We start from the raw sequence: 8,325 nt of genomic DNA on the forward strand, positions 1-8,325 counted from the left end.
TGGTGTTTGCCCAGTACATACACTAACTGTGCTAATATACATTTGTGTTGATTACTTGAGGACAGGAAAGCAGATACAGAACCAGTGAGAATGAGAATGAGTCGTAAGGGGGAAGCAAAGGCACTGGGGCTGTCAGTCAGAGAAATTTAGTGGGGATGGTCCCATCAATCACTCACTACCATCACGTGCTTGGATAATATGGCTTGACAAAATACAAATTAGCTGGTAAGTCAGCAGGCTGTTACAGGGGAATGGAATTCAGAAATTTGATTGCTGTTTCCTCTTTCAGCAGGCCTACCACCTCTTTGACCTTGGAGAGCAGTGCCAATAACCCACAGTACCTCACCTTATCACTCTGTAATGCCAAATAGGTCCAAAATAAGTCTGAAATAATCCATGGCTTAGTTATGGATGAAAGAGCCAATGGTATGCATTACAGAGACCTGTACCTAGTGGTCCAGTTTGGTCCCAGCTTCTCCCAAAGGGTTGCTCCGTGATGGAGCCGATGATAGGATGTGGACGGGGAGGTGATGTGGCTGTGGTCTATAAGAATATCCTTGTCAGGTCCTACTACCTGTTCTCTTGATCCTTATCCAGCCTTGCTTATTTCATCCAGTAGTTGTATTATCAGAGAGGGACTGGTAAATATCATAAACACCTCTCTGAGGGAGGGCAGGATGCCTCCTTGCCTCATGGATGCTATTATTATTCCTTATTTGAAGAAACCTGTATTGGACCCCTTGGAGTTGGCAAATTACAGACATGTTTCTAATCTTCCATAGTTGGGCAAGGTGATTGAATGGATGGTGGCCTCTCAACTCCTTTTAGTTTTAGATGATACAGGTTATCTAGACCCATTTCAAATTGGCTTTTGAGCAGGCTGTGGGGTTGAGACTGCCTTGGTCGGCCTGAGAGATGATCTCCAATTGGCTGTCAACAGGGGGAGTGTGACTCTGCTGATCCTTTTGGATCTTTTAGTGGCTTTTGATACCACTGACCATGGTATCCTTTTTCACCTGAGAGAAGTGGGACAGAGGTTTACAGTGGTTCAGTTCCTACCTCTCTGGTAGATTCCAGATGGTGTTGCTTGGAGACTGCTGCTCTGCAAAGCGAGAATTAAAGTATGGAGTTCCACAAGACTCCATACTGTCTCCAGTTCTCTTTAACATCTATGTGAAACAGCTAGGAGAGGTCATCAGGAGGTTTGGTGCAGGTTATTCTATTTCTCCATATCAACCTCATCAGGAAATGGCATACCATCCCTAAATGTCTGCCTGGAGGTGGTAATGGGCTGGATGAGGGATCACACACTGAAGTTGAATCCAAATAAGAGAGAGGTACTGAGTGTGTGTGCAGGGAGGAGGGGTAGAGACCTGAGAGATGGTTTAGATCTGCCTGTTCTGGATGGGGTAACACTCCCCCTGAAAGATCAGGTATGTAGCTTAGGAGTGCTCCTGGATCCCAAACACCCTCTGCTTTCTCAGGCTGAAGCAATAGCCAGGTGCACTTTTTATCAGCTTCAGCTAATGTGTCAGCTACACCCAATGCTGGAGGTAAATGACCTTAAAACAGTGATTCGTATTCTGGTAACCTCCAGGTTTGACTACTGTAATACGCTCTATGTGGGGCTGCCTTTGTACGTAGTCCAGAAAGTATAATTGATACAGTATGTGGCAGCCAGACTGGTCTCTGGGACAACTCGAAGGGACCATATAAGACCAATTTAACAACAACTGCACTGGCTGCCGATACATTGTCAAGTGAAATACATAGTGCTGGTTATTACCTATAAGGCCCTCAATGGCTTGGGTCCAGCGTAATTAAGACAGCGCCTTCTCTGTCATGAACGCTGTTGCCTATTAAGATCACCTGGAGAGGTCTGGTTGTGGTTGCCAACAGCTTGTTTGGTGGCAACTTGGAACTGAGCCTCTCTGTGGCTGCCCTGGGTCTTTGGAATATGCTACCTGTCAAAATAAGAGCTTCTCCTCTGTTTGCTTTTAGAAGACCTCAAAACACACGTTTTCTCAGGCTTTAAACTGAAATTAATTTTAAACTGTTTAATTGTTTTTATCCTGTGAGATTACTTTAGCATTTTATTCCGTGATATTGTTTTAATTGTTTTTACTCTGTTTTATATTTGTTGTATGTTAAATTGTGTATGTCAAATAGAAATACACATGTCAGGCAGTACATAAATATGATAAATTAATATTACTGCAGTTCTATTGCCCCTGTACCAAATTGTGTTGTGGGGGGCAGGGGAATTATTTTCACCTTTAGGTTCATCACAAAGTATTTTCAATTAAAGCCTTAATTATTGTTCTATTCATACACCCTAAAGACTGACAGATTTATTGTGGCATTAGTTTCTGAAGGCTGTGGTCCAATTAGTTCAACTTTAGTTTGGTAGATTATTTCTTTTTTAGTGTTTAATCCATATAGATAGGAATGAACAAACTTGGACGCATACAAAAAAATCTGTCCTTAGGTGAATTCTTGGTTTAGTTCCACATGTGCCTCATGGACAATGTTGTTATTATTAAAAAAATATTCATATACTGCTTTTCAACCAAAACTTTTGCAAAGTAGTTTACAGAGCAAAAGGAGGGCTTCTCATCCGTCACCATAATAAAGTGAAATCAGAAAGTTATACAGTCATCCCTTGCCAACCAAAAGGGTTCAGTTCCTGGAGCTGGCAAATTTGTGGTAGATGAGCAATAGGAAAGTATTGGAAACAAGGGGTTAGGGGAATTGTGGTCATGGAAGGGCCAAAAACAAAGTAAAAAAACCAGAAAGAATCACCCCTGACCTTCAAAAATCACACTTGACCCCCCCAGAAATGACCTCTGACCCCAGAAATGATCCCCTGAACTTCCCAAAAGTGCCCCCAAACCCACCCAAAATGCTCCTGAACCCTGGAAATGACCCCCTGGCCCCGGGAAATTACCCTCTGACCCCAACCCCACCATTACCCACCTCCACCAAACTGTGGATACTCAGGTCACAGTTGTTGAGACCGGTGACAATTTCCCAGTCGCAGATAATCAAATCCGCGATTGGAAAACCTGTGGTTGGAGAGAGACATCACGACTGTACTAAAAAATATATGCTTCAAACAAGCAAACTGTATTTTGGCACTTAAACACTGGAAGATAACAGCATGCTAATTATGTAGTTTTTCAAATCCTCTGAAATGCCACATCAAATTCTCTCTGCTAGTACATTATTACACAAGGCAAAAGAACTAAACCAAGACTTCTCCTCTGGGAAAAAATTTTGTGTGCTTCTAAGCAGGGGTGCAGACAGAGGGAATCTTGAGGAGCAAATCAGTTATTTGGGGGGTGGAGAGACACTTTTGGGAAGGAGATATGGGTTTTTAGGGCTGCTCAGGGGAGCTCAGTAAAATGAAAGAGAAACTACTCAAATGCTTGGGGAAGGGTCTGCACCCCTACTTAGGGAGAAGCCATCACAATGCTAGCTGAAAAGATCTCAGGGCAAAGGGCTGCGAAAGCTCTCTGCTCAAAAGCCATCACCAGACTAAAATGGACTGCTTCAGCATGAAATAGCATCATCTGTTCCAAGGTTTATGTGTTCAAAAGCTCTTCATGAGGGCAGGGGGAGGACCATCCATACGTTTAACTTAATGATAGAGTTATGACAAAATGGACAGCAGGATAAAAGAAAGCTTAATTCCCTGCAACTTGGACTAAAGGTATTTTGCTCATGCATGATTACTCACTTATCATTAACTCACCTTAGGGCCAGTGTTAGTCACTCCCTGTACTTCCCTACCCTTCTTACAGAAGTATCTCCATGGTGGCAGGGCTGATCCTTTCATGAGGTGAGGCAAGGTGGTCACCTGAGATGGTAGACTATTGGGGTGCCAGGTGAGGTGCCTCCTGCCACCATTGGATAAGTTCTCTGGGACCCATCTGGTGCTTGCACACTTTGCAAGGAGCACCTCGCTTCACACTGAGGTGGTTAACACAACCAGCCCTACCCAGGTAGAACAGGGCTAGCCAGGTAGCCCTGGTTTAAAACCCAGGTAGGAGGGCACGTGTCTCCTACCTCATGCTCAGGTTATGTGGGTGCTCGGGCTGCCAGCAGCCATGCTTACCATAGAGCCGGGGGGGGGGAGGAGCGTCCCGGCAGCTGGAGAACAGCCCAATGTACCGTACAGCACATGCACTGCATTGTGGGATCTCTGGCAGCCAGGATTCCTTCTCCCACCTCCTGTTAGGCACACCAGTCACCACTCCACCACTCATGTGAGTGTGCAGGCAGCAGAGCTTTATTTGTGCCCCAGACTGTGATTTGTGCTAGAGCCGCTAAGGTTGTGTGAATGACCTTACTCCCTGCAAAACTTGCAAAAAGCACATGCAGAGAAAAGAAAGCTGTTGAAAACCTTCCCTTCTCCCCACTCCACTGTGCCACTTCCAAAGCTTGCAAGCATCCGTTATAAAAGGGGCACAGGGCAAAGCAGCATTTGGTACTTTGCCTCAGGTGCTGCAATACCTTGGGCGACCCCTGAAAGGTGACAGCCAGGGCTGCCGAGAGCAGGTTCAGGCCCCAGTGATTACAACTCCCATCATCTTTTACTATGGGCCACTGTGGCTGAGATTATGGGAGCTGTTGTCCAAAAGCAGCTGCCAAAGTTGTGCAGCCCTGGTATTTTTATTTATTTATTTATTTTTACATTTACATCCCACTCTTCCTCCAAGAAGCCCAGAGCAGTGTACTACATACTTAAGTTTCTCCTCACAACAACCCTGTGAAGTAGGTTAAGCTGAGAGAGAAGTGATTGGCCCAGAGTCACCCAGCTAGTATCATGGCTGAATGGGGATTTGAACTCGGGTCTCCCCGGTCCTAGTCCAGCACTCTAACCACTACACCACACTGGCTCTCTGGTACACAGTATACTTTGAATAGGTATCCATTAAATGACACACTACACACTAAACTCACACTACGTGAAGCAGAGGCCACATTTGCATGTATCGCAGAACCAGGTCCAATAGACCCATGGTTCCATGTCTCCTTCCCCCTGCTCTCCCATCCAGTTTGGATGTACTGCAGAGCTCCCTCTCTTCAGTCAGCAAGACTGCAGAAAAGAGGTGGATCTGGATGTGTGAGCTTCCTTCTTGACTGAATAACAGCTCATACAGCCAACCACGCCAGAATTGAGGGAGGAGCTTCCTCCCTCAACTCTGGTTCTAGGGGATGCAGCCTGTAGTTCTGAAATTGGATGTACCACAGGCTGCGTGGAACCTCTGGTTGCAGCAACAAAACTCACTACAACCCGAGGGTTCAGACTGGAGTTCCAAATCTGAACCTGATGTTTCCTCACTGCGCCAAACCCCATTTGCCCACATTCGGACATAACGCCTGTGGAACTGCTGGCCGATTCAACTGTGGTTCCATGTTATGTGCGAATGCAGCCAGAGTCTCTTCAGCCTGGTACATGATGGAGCACATTATGGAGCCCACTATGCCTACTATGCTGTCAGCAGGCAATTATCTAAGTGCCATAAATGACTAGGGAAGGTTTTCAATTTGTTCAGCCAGCTAAATCTGAATGTTCTCACAATGGTGTTGACTTTCTTGTATGTCATCTTTGATCCATATTTCAATCTGAGAGATAAAGAGTTAAGAGAAAAAGAAAATACCTCTGCCTGTGGTCTTGCAGATGGGGGTGGGAATAATTGCCTCAAAATGTATACATAAACATATCATCATCAAAGATAATTGGAGTGAAGAATTACTGCTTACTAGCCCATTCACTGAAGAAAATTATAGTTCCACTTACAGTCAGCCCATGTTCTGATTATAAGATGCTGCTAAATCAATGTATTTTCTTCATTTTATGTTTGGTAGATTTGAATATCCTGTTTTGTTTTGTTTTTGGTTTCAGCCCTTTGTGCTTCTAGGCTTCTGACATGTTTGACTCTATATGTGGAAGCATACTGTCAAGAAGGGATTAGCCCTTAGGTGTTGATTTCCAACACAGCAAGGAAAGAAGGCATCCTAAATCTATCTATCTATCTATCTATCTATCTATCATATTTTAATACCACCTGATATGTACATCTCTAGGCAGTGTACAAAATTAAATTTGAATTTCCACGCAAACATAGGAAAAGCGTTCAGGGATAGGCATAGAACCCAGAACCTTGAATGTCCTCCAACAGGGAGGAAGAAACAAAAACATTGCATTGCCCAACTCTTACTGGGATGCATTCTGATCACATTCCAGAAATGCACTTATTCCAGCCAGCACCCAAGACTCTCACTCAGAGGTTCTTAAATTTGGGCCCCAAGATGTTGTTTGACTGCAACTCCCACCATCCCCACCCACAATGGCAGACCACAGTTGTCATCCAACAGTGCCTGAGGACTCAAGTTTGAGTACTCCTGCCATAGGAACATAGGAAGCTGCCTTATGCCAAGTCAGACCATTGGTCCATCTAGCTAAACACTGGCTGGCAGCAGCTTCTTCAAGATTTCAAGCTCTTTCCCAGCCCTACCTGGAGATGCCAGGGATTGAACCTAGGGCCTTCTGCATGGAAAGCAGATGTTCTACCACTGAGCTACAGTCCCATCCCAAATCTCTCTAAATGCAAGCTGAGATCTTCAGAAAGTTCCCTTTATGTATTTATTATTATTTATTTATTCGATTTCTATACCGCCCTTCCAAAAATGGCTCAGGGCGGTTTACATTACAACAAACCTTTGACTTTGTCTCAACAACCCAATCCTCCCATGAGTGGAACCACTCTTAGTTCTCTCTTACTGGCTACCATTAGAACACTAGCTGGATTAATTCCTAGGCTAATTGGCCCCAGGCTCTCAGCAGCTTCTAGGAAATGATGCAAAGCAGAAGCTGCTTGCAGGGTGAGTAAAACAGCTGTTGCCTAAAGCTCATGCACTTCATCCTGAGATTTGTGTTTCCAAATCCACTTCATTGTTCAAATGAACCCCTTCTAAGCTCTCATTCCACGAGCCCTTCTTCTGATCTCTGTCATCTGCCCTAAATCCTTCCCAGTCATGTCTGCTTGCCGCACTCATCCTGCCCAGACTTACCACACAGGCCCCATTGCCCTCATGCCCTGACAGATGCAGAACGTTATGCAGTGAAAATGTGCACATAAAAGCCATAAAACACCACATCAACCTGTGAAAGTCCCTACCACTTCTGACAGTCCTCCATTTCTCTTCCCTCTCTACATTTTGCAGTGTAACCGATCAATCTCCCCCCTGGAAAGCATGATGGCAAACAGCATGAATCAATAAGCGAAGTAAAAACCACCAAGCATCAGCCAAGCTGATGGGCGCACTCGTCGTTTCTGTCCTTGCATAATCCACAGAAATTGAAGTCATAGCTAAGCTGCGATTATAAGTGAAACTCACTTAATTACAGGGCAGGGGGTTGTGTGAGAAGAGTCAATATATTAGAGGCAGCTGAAGCAAGATGAAAATTCTAAAAGGTCTGTATTAAAAAGGGAGATTCTTTGTTGCTGTATTCAGGACGTTGAAGTCTCGCTTTCACTGAACTACGATGCTTTGGCTCTAGTCAGAGGAGGATTTAATCTACAAAGGAAAGAATTGTCCCCGTTGCTAAACAGGGCCCACTGTGGTTTGCATTTGGATGGGGGACTACACGTGAGCCTTGTAAGATATTCCCCTTAGGGTATGGGGCTGTAGCTCAGTGGTGGAGCATCTGCTTATATGCAGAAGGTTCCTGGTTCAATCCTTGGTATCTCCAGGTATGACTGAAAGAGACTCTTGCCTGAAACCTTGGACAGTCACAGCCCATCTGCATAGAAAATACTGAGCTAGATGGACCAGTGGTCTGACTTGGCATAAGGCAGCTTCTTATGTTCCTGTGATGGTTGCCCTATATACTTTGGGACAAGCTGCATGTTCCATGCAAATGCTTGTAACAAAACCCCAATTTTATTTTTATTTTTCCTGTAAAGAAAAGCAGCTTCTGGAGGGGATGGTTTTGATAGGAAAATTGCAAGGAGAAGTGCTTAGCTCTTTCCCTTCTGGTCCTCAATGTTTTCCCACTCTGAATCTCCCCCAAGCGGTTTCTCCTGTTGGATTCCAGACTTAGTTTTGCTTAGGCAAATAGAAATCTGGAACCTCTAGGGTAGGAACTGACTGGAGCAGAAACAAAGGCTGAAATGGAGCCCCTTCTATGCAGCTGCTTCTTAGGGGCATGTTCTCACCATGATCCAGACCGGTGGGAAAGCAGGAATCCTGATTTTGTGTCATGAGAATCTGGAAATGTAGGGCTTGCAGTCGCACCCAGCCACATCGGCCCCA

General features: G+C 44.8%; 1 non-coding gene across 1 annotated transcript; it reads right to left on the reverse strand.

The window, feature by feature from the left end:
- Positions 1 to 6,525: 6,525 nt before the first annotated feature.
- TRNAG-UCC (transfer RNA glycine (anticodon UCC)) lies at positions 6,526 to 6,597 on the reverse strand. The gene has a single exon. It is a non-coding gene; the product is annotated as a tRNA-Gly (tRNA).
- Positions 6,598 to 8,325: the final 1,728 nt, after the last annotated feature.

Source organism: Hemicordylus capensis, chromosome 5 (genome assembly GCF_027244095.1).
Source record: "Hemicordylus capensis ecotype Gifberg chromosome 5, rHemCap1.1.pri, whole genome shotgun sequence".
Classification (NCBI taxonomy): domain Eukaryota; kingdom Metazoa; phylum Chordata; class Lepidosauria; order Squamata; family Cordylidae; genus Hemicordylus; species Hemicordylus capensis.